The 16,945-nt window shown below is 30.9% G+C and overlaps 1 protein-coding gene across 4 annotated transcripts in view; it reads right to left on the minus strand.

Moving 5' to 3' along the window:
- Positions 1-9,613, minus strand: part of LOC118181923 (embryonic polarity protein dorsal-like) — a 59,456-nt gene extending 49,843 nt beyond the window's left edge. For 3 of the 4 annotated variants that reach the window (XM_035351175.2, XM_035351183.2, XM_035351161.2), the window contains exon 1: positions 9,409-9,612. The gene's annotated coding sequence lies outside the window, so the exon portion shown is untranslated. Of the gene's footprint in view, positions 1-9,408 lie in introns of all 4 variants that reach the window. The other variant, XM_035351168.2, reaches the window with a different exon arrangement.
- Between the last annotated feature and the right edge of the window lie 7,332 nt (positions 9,614-16,945).

Here is a 16,945-nt window from a genome sequence, read left to right on the forward strand (position 1 = left end):
CATTTGTAATAGCATAGTCGCATAATAGTAATTTGATTACCTTTGAAATAGCTGTATTTCTACCAATTAGCTTGATAACATCATTTAAGATTCTTTATGAGGCACACATTAATAAACAAACTACTCTTTATTTAGAAACCAACTTGTATACAGTATAGTGATTATTCATATTAATGGTGCATATGTGAAAGTTGCTTTCTGCAAAAGATTCATATTCACGAGATCATTAAAGTGGATCCACAAGAATTCTACGAGCTGAATGACAATTTTACTGCACAGATAAAAGATAAGGAAACTTTCTATTCCAAAATCTCAATAATGAAGCTATATTTCATAAAACTAAGTTTTTAGTATAACTACCTATTCTTCTCAAAGTACTGTAATAATGATTACATGACATAATGCAAACTTCTTAGTAGAAGTTGCCAGGTTTTCAAAATGCACCCAATTCTGGTAACAATGCAAACAATTCTCTAGTCCTAACATGCAATGTTACACTTCTCATACATATTCTTTTTGATGTATTTCCAAGGGAAGAAATTATAATAAGATTTCTGCAGGAATATAGTATTTTGCCATAAAATGGTGAAGGGAATTATTGCTTTGAATGTATTCCTAGAGATATTGCCACAGAATTTCTCTCAGAAGGAAAAAAAAAAGGTTACTTGTAAATAGATTTAGCAGTCATTTTTGGGGATAAATATTTGATTAAAACATTAAATATGTATGAATGTAATAATTCGGTAAAAGTATTAATTTATTTATTTATTATTATTATTTATATATACTCCTTGGCAAAAATTGGCGATTTGGGGTGGTACATGGATACCAAGTTTGTGCAGTTCCTTGACTTGTTACTTTATCTTTGTGTAGTGGCGATTTTAGTGCTAAAAATCGCCGCTACATAAAGACAAAATAACAAGTCAAAGAACTGCACAAACTCGGCATCCATGTGCATACTGACCTATTTTCACTTTAAAAAAAAAAAAAAAAAAATCACAGAATTGCCCAAACTAGGCTTGGAGTACTTCCCTTGACTTTATCCATGTGCCCGTCGACCTATTTTCACTTAAAAAAACATCAGAGAATTGCACAAACTTGTGATTGCAAACTCCCTTGACTTTGTACACATCGATATACTATTTTCACTTAAAAAGTCAAAAGAGCACCTAATTCTAGGTAAAAGTATATTTACGGAACATTCAACCCTCAGGTTACCACAAATGAAACAACAACTTGACGATAAATGAAACAACAACTTGACGATAAATGAAACAACTGCATGAATAAATATTTAACTAGAAATGTATGTAGGGTTCGTGCACATGGAAATTAAGGACTTTTAAGGCCCATTAATGAAAAAAATTAAGGACCTATCAGCAAATGGGAGCTGAATAAATTCAATTAAATTCAATCAACTTATGTTTGAAACTCACTTTTGTAATAACACTCTAAAAATAAAATAGATCCTTTCTTATTAAACATAATTTAATTAACATAACTATAAAGCAAATATAAGAATAAAATCCACTTTATAAAATTTATCAGGTAGCATTAAATATTTTAGTATAATAGTTGGAAATATTTTAAAGAAGATAAGTGGCATTTTATTTATGTTTTACTAACAGTTAGCTTTATGTTGATTTTTTTCTTTTATGTCTCATTTTGCCATGTACTTAGCGTATGCCATAGATTAAAATGAGAATAAAATCACAATCAGCATGATTCGTAACAGAAGACTGGCTGTTGCAGTGCTGCTGGTTTACAAGAGAGAGTCCTGTTAGTCAGAACAAACCTGAAAGCCTGATGTAAGCACGGCTGACAAGTTTTGAAAGTTAGTTCTGCTCCGTCTGTCTAAAGCAGTTAGTGTTGTAGCTTTAAGTAAAATTTCTGGGACTGTAACCCAGCATTATTTTAAGTCTCACTAGATGCAAAGAATAAGTTTTAAATGAATATTTACATTTTTTTGTTTCATCTTGTGACCACGGTAATGATTAATGAAAGGCAATAGCTTGCTTTTAAAGGTGAGCAGTTAGTTACAAAAAATTAAATTAGGTAGTTAAATACTCTTAGTCATTATAGATTTACATGACCACTATTAATTTCAGTTACTTTTTAAAACATTTGTTAAAAAATCACTATTAAAATCACAATCTAATAACATTTCACAGTTTAAAATGCATGTATTTTAAGATATTGATTCTTAAACACTATTAGGAAATTACACAATAAAAGCTACACAACAAAATATTTATGTGTCTTTTTAATTTGAAGCCTTCCCAGGTAATTTGGTTTAATTTATATAACATTTCTTCTCTTTAAACATCTTTTCTAGCAATTAGAAATCTGTCTCAATACACAAACCAATGTTTCCACTAGTTTCTGCGTGCTTTATCTCCTGACTTGCCAGTCTCTTAACAGTGTATCTAACAAAGTTTTACTTGATTTGGTGAAAGTTAATAGTCCAAAACCTCCGATAGACATGAAGCAAATTATCACCATGTCTAAAAGTAACTACAAAGTCACATAAAGGTTTAAGCAAACCTCTTATTTAAAAAGAACTTGGAACATATAGGCCCGTTCTAATATTGATAAAATCAACTACAGTTTGGGGTGATGCAATTAAACAGGAACAGTCAAATTCAAACTAAGAATGTGGATTAGTAGTCAAAGACTATACAGTCAAAAGTCTTTAATCCAAATGTCCATAATCCGGAATGATCTATAATCCGGACCTCAAAGCTACAAACTTTCTGCGCATGCGCATAATACGTTTACGCATGTGCATTTAATATATAACAGACGGTATAAGCTAAGCTAAAATTATCTAATTGTCTATTTCAGTTAATGTTGCAGATTGCATTGTACCTTAATCTTCTAATTGGATCTGGCTTATTATTTTTTTTCAGACTGTTAGAGCAATTTTATAAACATAAGCTTGAACTTTCGATTATGTCAAAAAGAATTTCCCATTCTGGAGCTACCAAAGGATCTACAAAGCGAAAGCATGTTTTGATGTCCATCAACCAAAAAGTGAAAATGCTGCAAAAAATGGATAAAAGCATATCCTTTGATTCTCTAATCATTCTGAAATATGTTTATCAATTTCCTGCTGCTCTGCGGCCCGGTGGGGGATGCGGTGCACAATTAACTGGAAGTTGATCTGTCAGCACTATCCTTATCTTCAGGGCAGATGTTTTTATTTTATTCGGCTTATAATTCCTTACTAAATGTAGTATTTCATCTCGATGTACTCCATCTTTGATATGATTTAAATCAAGTTCCTCATCATTATAAATATCACGAATACACATCCAATAGTTTTCTGGCTGCAATTTTCTAATTTCGATTATGCGTAATGTATGCTTTACACATGCGTGCTTTGGAAGAAATGTTTAATAAAGTAAACACATAAATATAAAGCTTTTTTTTTTTTTGTAAATTTTGATACCCTTTAGATCATAATTGCTCTTTATTTCATAAATTATGATTTCATATTTTTAATTTTATAATTTCTGCATGCCATCTTACCAGATTTAAACTGATGATCTGTAATCCGGAAAAACCAATAATCTGAAATCCCCGAAGTCCCGACAAGTCCGAATTAAAGACTTTTGACTGTACGATTTAATTTGAATCTAAACTGGCTCAGTAACTCTATCGTAGAAACGAATTCAAATGTTAGCAGCTATAACGCAAATAGGAATAATTACAAGGCGGGTAAAAACACTCTGTCTTACAATCTAAAAAATTCAGTTTAAAAACTGATTTGCATTATGGTGAGGAAACGAAAATGGGAAGTTATAGTAAAGGCTAAAATTGTAAACAACTAGTTAATTTTCATAATAATAACTGTACATATCTTTGAAGAATATTTTTTTTTTCTCTTTATGTATTCAGTTTCTTTCTTCAATATGTTTCCTCTTCAATTTAGAATTTTTGGAATTGATTATAAAGATTTCTGTTATTCTAAAAAAACAGATGTATTTAGAATGTAAAGAAAAAGCTGAACATTCAGAATAAATATGAAATGATATATGTATGGTAAGGGCTGGTTTCAGAGCCAATGAGATAGAATTTTTAGAATTGAGTGACACATCAACAAACTCTAGAAATGACAAAACTTCTAGAATTTAGGACAGGCACTGGGAGCAAACTTTAGGCCAGCACTAGGCAGCATAATTTAGGAAGGCACTAAGGGGCAGAATTTAGGATAAATAGAGATTGCATCACGTGGGAAAATGCCTAGCGCCAGCCTTGTGTATGATCTATTGAGACATATAAGGTGTATCTTTTACTTGTCAGTTTTCAATTTCTTTATTAATAGAAAAATTCTTTTTTATAAATGCCTGTCCATACAAAAAGATAGAAACATTTTTGATATTTTCCATACTTGTGTCTAGTGAAAAGTTGAGAAAATAAAGGCAAGATAAACATGCTAAGGAAAAGATTTTAGTATCAGAAGTAGAACATTCAAACATTATGTTTTCATTGTTTCAAACATTATGTTCCTTAAATATAATATCAATATATTATCATTATTTTAGTTAAATTTAGCAATGTTATACTGTTTCAAAAAATTCGTTGATAAATTCCCAGGCCTCCAAATTAAAAATTTTCTATCAAATCTGATCTTAAAATCACTAAATTTAGAGCCGTTTAATAAAAGAATTCACATCATCCCCAAAAGCGGAAAGTTGTTTAAGAGCTCTTTATTAGAAGAAAAAAAATGAAATAATTTTTAAATGCTTATGTTTAAATCCTTGCTCAGAAACTCCAGTATCACACCCTTTATCTTAGATATAGAAACAAGTTAAAACCCATGAACCCATTCAAAAGATAATATTTGTTCAGTGAATATCACCAAAAATATTCCTCCAAAATGATAATACATGCTCAAAATAGCAGTCGTAAAAACAAGGGAAAATTTCAAATGATTAAATTTAAGGACCTTCTGCCAATTTTGGCTGAAATTAAGGACTTTTAAGGACCAAAAATCGATTCCAAAAAACTTAAGGACTTTTAAGGACTGTACAAACCCTGGTATGATATTCATTTCAGTCTTTAGACTTTACGTAATGATACTTTTAGGCTCTAGCGTAGAATTGGGTGCCCCTTCGATTAGCGACAATTTTTTGAAAAATTTTGGCAATGAAATCTCATTTTTGGTTAACTTTGCTTTAGCCTCCTGATTTTTTTTTTTTTTAAAGAAAAGTAGATTGATGTGTACATGGTCAAATTTAAAGCAGTGTGCAATGCCTAGTTTGTGCAATTCTGGGATGTTTTTTTAAGTGAAAACAGATCGATGTGTACATGGACACAGAGTTTATGCAATTCTTTGACTTCTTATTTTGGTTTTGTGTAGCGGCCATCTTGAAATTGTGTCTTCCTGGCACCGACCTTGGCGTCAAAAAAGAGTCACCAAAAAAGAAGGGGCATCCAATTGTAAACTTTTACCTACTTTTCTACTTATTTGCAGCTCTAAGGAAAATTGTCAACTCGCTGCAATTTTGCGAATTGGTAAAAAATATCTGCTTGGTTATCTTTACATAGGTATTAAAGAGGATGAAGCCACAGTTCACATAGCCAGATCAACAGCGGCCATTTGACCAACTAATCACAAGTACTATTTTGGTCAATAACAATATTTTCAATAATAAGGAAGGATTTATAAGAAATTTTTTGCGAAAAAGACAAAAATCTCTATGTTTCATACTTTAAGTTTTAAAGCCAGTGTATACTACTCGGTTAAATATAAAGCATACAAACCTACATATATTCAAACATGCATATAGTATTACAAGCAGGGGTTGGCAAATATCACATGTACACTTGAAACATAAAATTTCTATTGAAACTACAGATGCAGATTATCAGAAAGAATCATCTTGAATAACTTTTGCATAATACAGGAGGTAAAAAGAACGCAATAAAATATGGCTTAAGTGAAGTACTGAATGCTTGCAGAATTTGGAGACTTTGTTGTTAGATAATAATTTGGGTAGAGTAGACTTTAAGGTATCCCTTGTATTATGGCGAAGTTGTTGTTTGATTTATCGCCAAGTTGTTGTTTCATTTATGGTAGCCTGAGTAGTTGAATGTTATCGAAACCCTATTGTGACGTAATCAGGTGCATGATTCTGGGAAATTTTGAATCATGGAATGTATTTTAAGCGTTTTTGTGGTGTGTGTTGATTTGATTCTTTAGACGGTAGAATGGCCGGATGTAATAAGATTATTTTGAAGTTTCTGTACGATTTGGAGCGAAAGGGGAAAAGAGCTTTAATTGACTGGTGTGTGAATGAAGTTTTACTTAGTAGCCATTAAGTGTCCTGTATGTAGGAAGGATATACATCTAGTCAAACATAAAAACTGTTTAGATGGATTAGAACGGGTTTGTAGGAAGAAATGTTCAGATGGTCACTATGTGAAGCGTTCGATCAGAAAGAGTACCTGGTTTGAAAAAAGTCATTTGAGTACGATTGATATTTTGATTTTTACATGGCTCTGGGTGTACGAAGCGAACTCGAAAATCATGGTAAGTGAATATTTGCTTTTGGTAGTGCTTAAATGTATAACATGTTCTTCCTTTTTTATGTTATTTTATTGTTTAGTTTAAAATGTATTTTATTGAGATTAGGTATTTTTTGTTTGCCTGTATTGTAGAATTTGGTGCTCCTTTGGCTTTTTAAGTGAAAATGTATCGATGTGTACATGGACAAAGTAAAGGGAGTGAGGAATGCAAGTTTGTGCAATTCCGGGATTTTTTTTTAAAGTGAAAATAGGTCGACACGTACATAGATAAAGCTAAAAGAGTGCGCAATGCCATTTTTGTGAAATTCAGGGAATTTTTTTAAAGTGAAAATAAGTCGATGTGTACATGGATACCGAGTTTGTGCAATTGTTTGTCTTGTTATTTTGGCTTTGTGTAGCGGCGAGTTTTAGCGCAAAAATCGACGCTTCGTAAGCCAAAATAACGAGTCAAAGAATTGCACAAAATCGGTATCCATGTACCGCCAAAAATCGCCAAGTTTCGCCAAGGGGTACCCTAAACTATACCAGTAATTTTATTCTGCTAACGTTACATTCATTGCTAGAAAATTACTTTTTTTTAACAACTCCAATCGACAGGATTGTGAGATATTTCTCTGGTTATGCGTTCTCTGTGTTTGAGTGCTATTTGATATTTCCAAAATGGCTTATTTCCATATGATGAAAAGAATCCCTCTTTTATTTCTATTACACTGGAATGTTTCATTAAAATGTGCATAGAAGTTTCAACTGTTCTTTTCTACTCATGATCATGGCTGGTGTGCAATGCCAGAAGAAAACAACAGCTTCCTTTTCATTATGTTGATAATGTCTGCTGCCTTACGATGCATATCAATAGTTTGATTATCTTTCTAAAAAAATGTCACCACAGTTGTCAACTTACACCTGATAATTTTTACATACAATATATACAGTAATCCGGACGTCCATTATCCGGAATGATCTATAATCCGGACCTCAAAGCCACAAACTTATGCATGCGTGTAAAGCATTTACCTCGCGCTTCCGATAGTGAAGAAAGTGACAGAGAGGTTATTGAAAACGAAAAAATTTCGATTGACAAGTTAGTCGGTATTCTTGACACAGCAATTACAGGACTTGAACAGTAGAAGTTTGTAACTGAACAAGAAATTATGTCTGTTTACAGAATTAAAGAGAAAGTATTAACACAAAAAAACGAAGCAATTTAAACAACTTACAATCAAACTTATTACATTGATAGAAAACTTTAATAAAGTAAACAAATATTAAGCTTTTTTTTTTTTTTTTTTTTTTTTTTTTTTTGTAAATTTCGATGCCCTTTAGATTATAATTGCTCTTTATTTCATAAATTACGGTTTCATATTTTTAATTTTATAATTTCTGTATGCCATCTTAACAGATTTAAGTTCATGATCTATAATCCGGAAAAACCCCTAACCTGGAATCGCCAAAGTCCCGACAAGTCAAGATAACGGACTTTGTACTGTATAATGTTAACAAGTTTAATGTTAAAACTGGTTTATATATAATCTAAATGTTTTCCACAGATGGTTCTGCTATCTATCAAAAGGATTTGGAAAACTGCATATACCATTATGAAAACATTTATTAAATAACACTCAAATATGAGAAAAGTGATAAAAGCTGTCATATGCCCTTTAATCACTTTAAACTGCTAGTACAATTTTGGACATACGTTTTTTCCCCCTTTTAACAAGCTACAGTAGACTCTTCATTGACCAGGGTAATATCAGGGCTGAACAACTGCAACAGAACAGCCAACAGCAACTGAAGAAACATATGTAGGAATACTAACACATACTGCGTAATTAAAGGAAAAAGTATTAACAATTTACTTGTTCTTTTAGCCAGTTTAATTTAGAAAATAAATTCACTTAGTTACGCAAATTAATTCTGTATTTAAAACAAGAACAGTGGATAATGGGGCAGTTTGATGGACAGTCGAAAACAGAAAATTAATGGATATTCACTTAATTTATTTTTATGATTTAGCAAGTTATTCATAATGGACAATTTAACACACATTTTCTTTTTGATTATGCATTTCCTAAATTCTGATGGTTTGTGACAGTTATTTCTCTATTGAAATCTACTTGCTTGAAACACTCTTACAGCTACTCAGGTAAAGTTTTTCAAATTGGAAAAAAAAAAGGGAGGGAAGATATATCAACAAAATTAAAGGCTTCTGCAAAGCATTAATATCTGAGTATTTTCAACTAAATATTCTTTCAACAAACTTCAATTACTACTACACTACATATCATACTTGAACTGCAAGTGTTAAAGGAATGCATTACAAGGTGCAACAAATAACATGAACAGGATTATATTTATTTGTCATAAATGATTCTCTTTCATTCTTTTCATTGTTACTAATTAAAAGTTTAATAATTTATCATCGGAACTAAAAGCTTTCCGAACATTAAAACGGGCTGCCATTACTGAAAATTCGTAACAGCACATATAAGAATTTACACATAATAGGTCGAATAGGTACAGTTTAAATTAAATTTTTGTTTTGCTCATTTAACTTTAAAGAATCTTTAAAATAAATTACTCTAACAGCTGTTAATACTGTGTTGAAAATAAGCACGTAAAAATCAACTAGCATTCTCTCAAACATCCCTATGCTATTTAGAAGTATTAACAAGACTTTAAAATCTTATGTAATAATATCTTGACGAACAAAAAGTAAAGTACTTTTGAGAGTAAAGTATTCTCTTTGAAAATTTATAGGTGATTTATGCTGATTTAGAAGGTGAAAACGTAATCTGGATTCTCTCTCCAAATACATGAAGCAGCATGCATCTTTTAAAAATCTGGATGTTCATGACAGCACGCATGAAAACTTACTTGTAATAGTTCGAATAACTGCAATTTAAATTGCGCTTTACATATCCTCCTTTCCTCATTTAACTTTAATGCGCTGAGGGTGTTTCACAGCACATCACAGCTTAATACATAAATTAACCCATCAGCTGTTAAAATTGCGCTGAAAATAAACATTTAAAAATCAACCATTTAACTAAATAATTACATTAGACCATTGCGCAATCACATGTAATTGTTATTCTGCTGCCATCTACTATTCCAAATACCTTGAAATTTTTATTTTGTGGCCTTATAAAAGCGCTTTTATTTCATCTGTTATGCCAGTTTAGAAACCGCTAAAATTTTCTATTTTATAAAATTTTTGGATTATTTCTGAAAAGCGTAACATCCGAAGTGAATTATCAAAATGCATGAAATGCAAAATATTTACTTCAAAACTGTTTGTCACTCCACCTATTCATCTTCCATTTGACCGAGTCAGAGACTCGAAAGTTTTTGAAGTCATCATGGGCATCGATTTAGTATGTGGTCCTCTCTTTCTAAAGAACAAAACCAAGGTATGGATTGTCATTTTAACATGCGCTGTGTATCGCGCCGTACACTTGGAATTAGTGACTAATTTGTCAACAGAAGGTTTCATCTATGCCCTCAGGAGACGGGGAAGAATTTCAAAAATCTACAGCGACAACAGGACTAACTTTAAATTTCGAAAGGTTGTTGGTACCCCTGTACCTTTTGAAAACTTTAAATTGGTGTCAAATAAAAAATTCTGAAGACCTAGCTCCCATTAAATGGAAATTCATTCCTCCAACAACTGCTTGGTGGAGTGGATGGTGGGAACGGCTCATTCGCGGTGTAAAAAATCTTCTAAGAACACTTGGTAGATCATCATTCAATTTTGAAGACCTTTCAACGATATTATGGGAAGTTGAAGCTGTAATGAATAATCGACCTCTTACATATATTTCAGAAGAATAAAATAAATTTATTCCCTTGACTCCATCATCTTTTATTCAAGACATCCAAGAAATTGGGATACCTGATCTAGAGAAAATTAATTTCCAGAAACTTCGAAAAAGATACCGAAAATGCCAAAATATAAAAGATCAATTGAGAAATAGATTTCGAAAAGAATATGTGGCAAATCTCGTTCAAAACTCAAGAGAAAAGGCTGAAGTGACCCAGACGGGTGGCGTATTTCCAAACCCTAGAGCTACTAGATAGTAGCCTTTATAGTAGCCTTACCAAACCCTACCCCACTTTTCGAATTTTTGACTTCATGGACAAATCGACTAGTTTCGCCTGGATGGTAATTCTTGAGCATGCGCTGAAGGGCGAGAAGTAACATAAACAGAACTGTGGCTTGCTCTTCTAAACAGTATTAAGTATATTGTCTGAAAGTATATTCGTTTATGTAATTGCATAATTTTACAGTTTCTGTAATAAGAAAACTTCATTCAGATAAAATTTATTTTAATATTATTATTATTATCTGGTTATAGGATTATACAAAATGCTGAATACTCTAGGTACTATCGTAATCTTCGCATAACCTTTCACATTGGATTTTGCCGTATCATTTTAAAATATATTGTATAATAAAGATTAAATCAAAGCAAATTACTTTGTTAGAGATGTGAATGTTCTAACTGAATTTTCTTTTTATCACTTATTATTTATTTCCTCTTTGGAAACATATTCATATTTGGCAAATAATTATCTCCGCGGAAAAATTTTGATCGTTTAAAAACTATACTTTTCAATAATGTAATAAAAACTCACTAATGTAGTGCTTCATAGATCAATATGACAACGAATTCAAAATGTTTTAAAAACCATTCTTTAATCTTTATTTTGTAGTAGATGCAACTAATGTCACGGATAAAAAATATTTCAATAAAAAAGTTCTCCATGTTAATTCAATAGCAAAATTATTTCTATTTCAGTGAGAAATCCACTTTCAATGCTTAAATAACAGATAAATGTAAGATAAGCATTTTAGAAGTTTTAAATATAAGCTAAAGGTTTACTGTACAATTTTAAGTAAGAAACGTAATAATTTACTTTCATTCCTTTTAAATCGGCATATTAATTTCCAATCAACTAAAATTTTTGGCAATTTAGAGACTTAACACACAGTATTCCGTCACTTAAAATATCAATTAATTGTTCTTTTACATTTAGAGATACATTGGAATTGAAAATACCAAAGGCAAAATGGGTCACAGATCCAACCTAATTCCTTATTTGGAAATTTTTCAAAAAAATTTCTGTCAATTTTATCATATGTTGTTTTAAACAAGAAATCTGTATTATTTTCTTTAGTAAATTGTGAAAAGCATGTTTTTTTTTTTTTTTTTTTTTTTTTTTTTTTTTTTTTTTCCAATTCTCCTTGGCAAAGTATTGGCTTAGTTTTAAAAGCTTACATTAATACAAACTGCGACAATGTTTGTGTCTAGGTATGATTATTTGTTTCAAAATGTTTGTTAATAATTTCAAATATTTTCTCTCCAGTTGTTTTTCTTTCCCAAATATTACAAAATAAAATATTCTACTGCGTCGTTTTCAAAAACATATCTCACATAAACGATGAAATGAAACATTTTAGTAATGTCGGTAGTTTCATCAAGTTTTATAGTAAAGACTGGATTTTGTGTGATCTATAGTGTCTGATATGACAAAAATTTGGTAAGAAACAGTATCTTTTTTTTATGCTATTGTTTTTAAATCGTTACTATATTTTTCTGCGTGCATAAATGATGTCGTTTTAATTGCTGAAGGAAGAATGAGCGATTCTCCAATTGTATGAGGTTTTAAATTTTTTGCAATTAAATATGAAACTTTTAAGGATGCCTGTAAATCCTTCTCAGGAACTATTGTATATTTTTTCAAAAATACATTTTAATTTTTCATGCTCTCAGCTCATTCCTTAAAAAAATTCTTCAGATTTATTTACTTAATCTTTATGTTTAGTTTCTGAGATACTTTTCAGTTTCACTGGCGCTAATCTCACCAAGCAGACTTTGTTGACGACAACATACAATATACACATAAAAAATGTTAACAAACGTTAGTTCTAAGAATTTTTTATTTTGAAGGCACAAACATTTTAATATCTTTTAAAATTTTGTAAAAAGCCAATAAATAAAGATAATAAATTTGTAAAAAGACATTAAGAATTTACTATGTTTTCATGGTTCAACATCCTGATTCGCCGGTAACACTACGTGATCTCATCTCACGTAAACTACGCTACAAAAATCTAATTCTCTCAGTAATTATCTACATTAATTTCAAGTTAAATCTTAATTTGGAATACAAGTTTAAATGCAAGAAATATTTCAATTCGTACAAATAGCTTACTCAGAAATTATGTAAAACCGCAGTGCTTTACTTCACTACTGCATTCTCATTAGAATTGATGAATTTAACCCTTCATTTTGCCTTCGGGTGAGTGGTGTGATTGCAGTCTAATTGTCTTAATTACCGTGAATGGTCTTGGGGCATAAATTTTAATTATCTTGTAAAAATTCTATGTAGTTATATGCCAGTATTGAAAGAAACAATCTGATAAGAAATGGCTGCAACTTGTTTCGAAAATAAGGCGGAAAACGTTGGCAGTGAAGATATTCCGTTTGGCATCAGTAGTACCGTTGTTGGCGACTTTATTGTTTGCGCCGGCAAAATGGGAAAAGTACCATTTCTAAATGTATTTTTAATTTCGCAGGTTTCATGCTTTCCATTTGCCAAGTTTTCACTGCATTTAACACACAATGGATATTCTTTTTCCATTGATAATGCAACAACAGTATAAAATAAACTCTTGATATTTACTCAATTTTTTTTTTTTTTTTTTTTTTTTTTAGAAGTAGAAAGAGAGCCAATGGTTAAATTTTTGTTTGCATTTTCATTAATAGTTTTTCTCTAAGTTAATTTGATGTTGGTGCATCCATCCCATTTCTCTTACAAGAGATTTTTGGCCATTTAACCATCATGAACAAAATTGCAAGGAAAACAAAATTGTGTTTATTATCCTTTGAGACACTACTGAATTTTCCAATGCTTAGGAAATGTTATGTGCTTACTTGACAACAAATTTGATTAGAAATAAGAAACATAGTTTATAAATGATGTGTATTACAATTACGAATCGCATGCAAGACACTACTAAGATAGCCGAAAAAACTAAATCTTAGCTGCACGTATGCAGTTGCTTTGAAATTTGATTCGAGTTGTTTGGAAATCATCAAACATAACACATAAATCAAGTGAAAGCAATAAAATCAGAATTAAAATATGGAAATGTTTAATTTAAAATTCCTGGCAAATGTTAAAATACATCCAAAATTCTCTTCAAATTCCGTATATCTTTTATTGTCAAATAAATTTCTTTGAATTTGGTGACACCCCACAAATTTGTTCATGACTCCCAGGTTAAAATTTTGTAAAAAAACAAGTTATCAATTGCATTTTGAAAAAAAAAAAATATTTCAGGCTTGTCTTCAACAGAACAGCATGCAATAGAGTATTTTCAAATTTACGGGAAAGTACGACTTATGTGAAAATTTATAAACATTGGCTGTCTAATATGAAAAGCGAATTACGGTTTAATATGTTATGTTCATAGCTTGTGTATTTTGATTATCTAACTAAATACAGAATGATCCGTTCTTGCAAACTTCTGCTGGAATAACTGCTAGAATATCTATCCCATTTCAGATGAACAGAAAGCAAGTGTTGTATTCTTATTCAACAATTACAATACTCTTGCATAATACTTACAAGGAATAAAATTGGTTATTTAACTAAAGTGCAGTCAATTTTATTTCTTATTTACATGAATGATGTATCACACAATGCTGTGTAGGCTGGTGACCTAGCGATGATGACTCAAAATGCATCTTTGCAATCTTCAGGCATACACTCCTTATAAGAATATAACCATGCACTGGAGTCCTAGCTTCAGCAGGTACATTTTGTTATGCTATTCAATCTCTGTGGGTCCTAAATTCTAAAAACTTTTCACTCCTAAATTCCAAAAATTTTGTTACTTGATATTTCTGTAAATTCCAAAATTTGCACACCTGCCATAATTGCACTGGCTCTGGCCTCAGTTATCCAATGTTCCAATAAAATCAAATATTGTAACGTTATTTTAGACCAGACTTTCTTAAACTGTAGATCGCAATCCCCATCTACAGCAGGGGCTCGCAAAAAATTGTAGTAGTTTTGGTATTTCTTAAACTTAATATAATAATTTTACAAGTACCCAATACTTTTACACAATGTATCTGAAAATAGATAAAGATAAGACAATACAGACAAAGAGAAAAACAAAAATGTTTCACGCATTCTGTTTATAATATAAATTTTCATTTTACTTGCTTTGCACGTGACGCTGTCATTTCGCCTGTTACTTGATTAAAATTTTCACATTGTTCTATGTCTTAAAATGAGAAAGTAAAGATAATGACCTAACTTAAACTATCTACAATAATATCTATAATAATTATCTACAATTATACTATAAAACTATCTTACAATACAAGTGGGAAAATTGACAGTTTCACTCGCGCGTGTCAGATTTTTGCAATGCTTATGGGGTCTCAAATTTTCATAAATATTTTGGGGTTGTGGAAAAAATCTATGATAAAAAAGGGTCACGACTGAAAAGAAGGCCCGTTTTAGACCAATCAGTTTCCTGACGCCAACCCATTTTTTTGCCTGTTTTGTTTCTCAGCCGAATAATGTTTCTGTGGGAATTTTTCTACTTTTTTACTGTTTCAGCTGAATGGAAAAGCACGCTAAAATGTTTCAAATGACTATTAGGGGAAGAGAATTAAATATCCCACATTATTATTATCTCTATTTATCTCCTGTTTTGTTTCTGAGTTATGTTTTTTGATAGAATTTTTCCATATTACATATTTCAGATCAACAAAAAATCAACTTTTAAAATATTGAGGAAAAGCATGTACTAAAATGTTTCAAAATGAAAATTTGGGATAAATAAATATATAAATTAGTTTTTTCTAGGAGTGTAGTTCTTATATAGTATGTAAAGAAATTTAGAAACAACTTTTCACAAAGACTAAAAAATTGAAGTTCAAATGATCTTCATAAAATCCTATAAATGTGGAACAAGAATAATTTAAAATCTAAAAATTAACACGTTGACTGCCGCGTGCATTTTACGTGATTTGCGCATGACGCCAACTTGAAATTTTTATTATGCGATATATATTATGTTGAAATATTATCTACAGAACATAATGTTATATAATTGTGCTTCATGCTGGGGGTCACCAGTGACCTCCAAACATCTGTAAACCATTTTTGTGATTTATAATTTAAATTTTTACGATTTATTATTTTTCAAACCATTATAGTAACAATGGTACTATTTAAAAATTTATCAGTATCAATATTTATTTTAATTATGTATTTTACTATTGGTCGCGTTGCCAGTGGCACCCACGGCGCTGTAGCCAAGTCGAATGCAGGTTACCGGTGACCCCCACGGCAGTCAACATGTTAAAATAAACCATCACAAGAAAAACCAAAAAGTAGTATAAAAGAACAAGAAAGGTGAGGAATCCAACCAACTTTAACATAATATCGTCAAGAGGAGGTATGTCGAATTTAATTACATTTCCCCTTCTAAAACAAAATCCTTCCTTTTCTGTATCCAGAATCAGCTGATGAACCATTTCAATATATTTTTTATCTTAATAGTTCACCAAAAAGTTCTAGTCCTCCTCAAAGCGAAGGAAAATCATTGAAAATATCTTCCGATTTAAAAATATTTTTCTAGTCTAAAAAGAATCGAAAAAGAAAGAAAGAAAGAAAACTTGCCCTTAAAAATGTAGAAAAAATTAAAAATCCTGCAGTGGAAAATCTTTGAAAGTTCAAAATAATTTTAACACAAAACTTCACTAGAACATCTTATCAAACAGCAGTAGCAAAGGAAAATGGGGGGGGAGTAAAATCATTAAAAATATCTTCCAATTTAAAGATTTTACTAGTCTAAACAGGATTTTATCAAGTTAATTTGAATTTCAATTTTTATTCTTTCTGAAAATTGGTTCTAAATTTCTTTCTTTATATATTTACTGATCAATTTTTAGCAGCATAATGCACAAAACTTTTTAGAAGGATTATAAATTTTCTTTTTAAAAAATTATTTGTATATACATAGTCCAAACACATCTGTATACAGTGGAATACGCTTAACGTGAAAACGCTTAAGGCGAAATATCGGTTAACACAAAATAATGCAACGGTCCCAATAAACTACTATGTATTTTCATGCAATTTCTTTCTCTTAACACGAAACAAAAATCGCTTAACATGAAAAGATATTCTTTCTGGAAATGAACAAAATACAGAAAACACTGGCATCACTGGCAAGATTAAAGCGGCGTGTGAAATGAAAGAGAGGTGGTTTCACATGTTTCGTAGAAAAGAGGCTAATTTGGCTTTGAAATACCCTCGGAATAGCCTGTGACACGAGCCAGTTTTGTTTATCTACGGTACTTTCGCCTTCCACGTCTACAAA

This window comes from Stegodyphus dumicola, chromosome 4 (assembly GCF_044657685.1).
Source record: "Stegodyphus dumicola isolate Sdum_Otavi_A_Nest chromosome 4, ASM4465768v1".
Lineage (NCBI taxonomy): Eukaryota > Metazoa > Arthropoda > Arachnida > Araneae > Eresidae > Stegodyphus > Stegodyphus dumicola.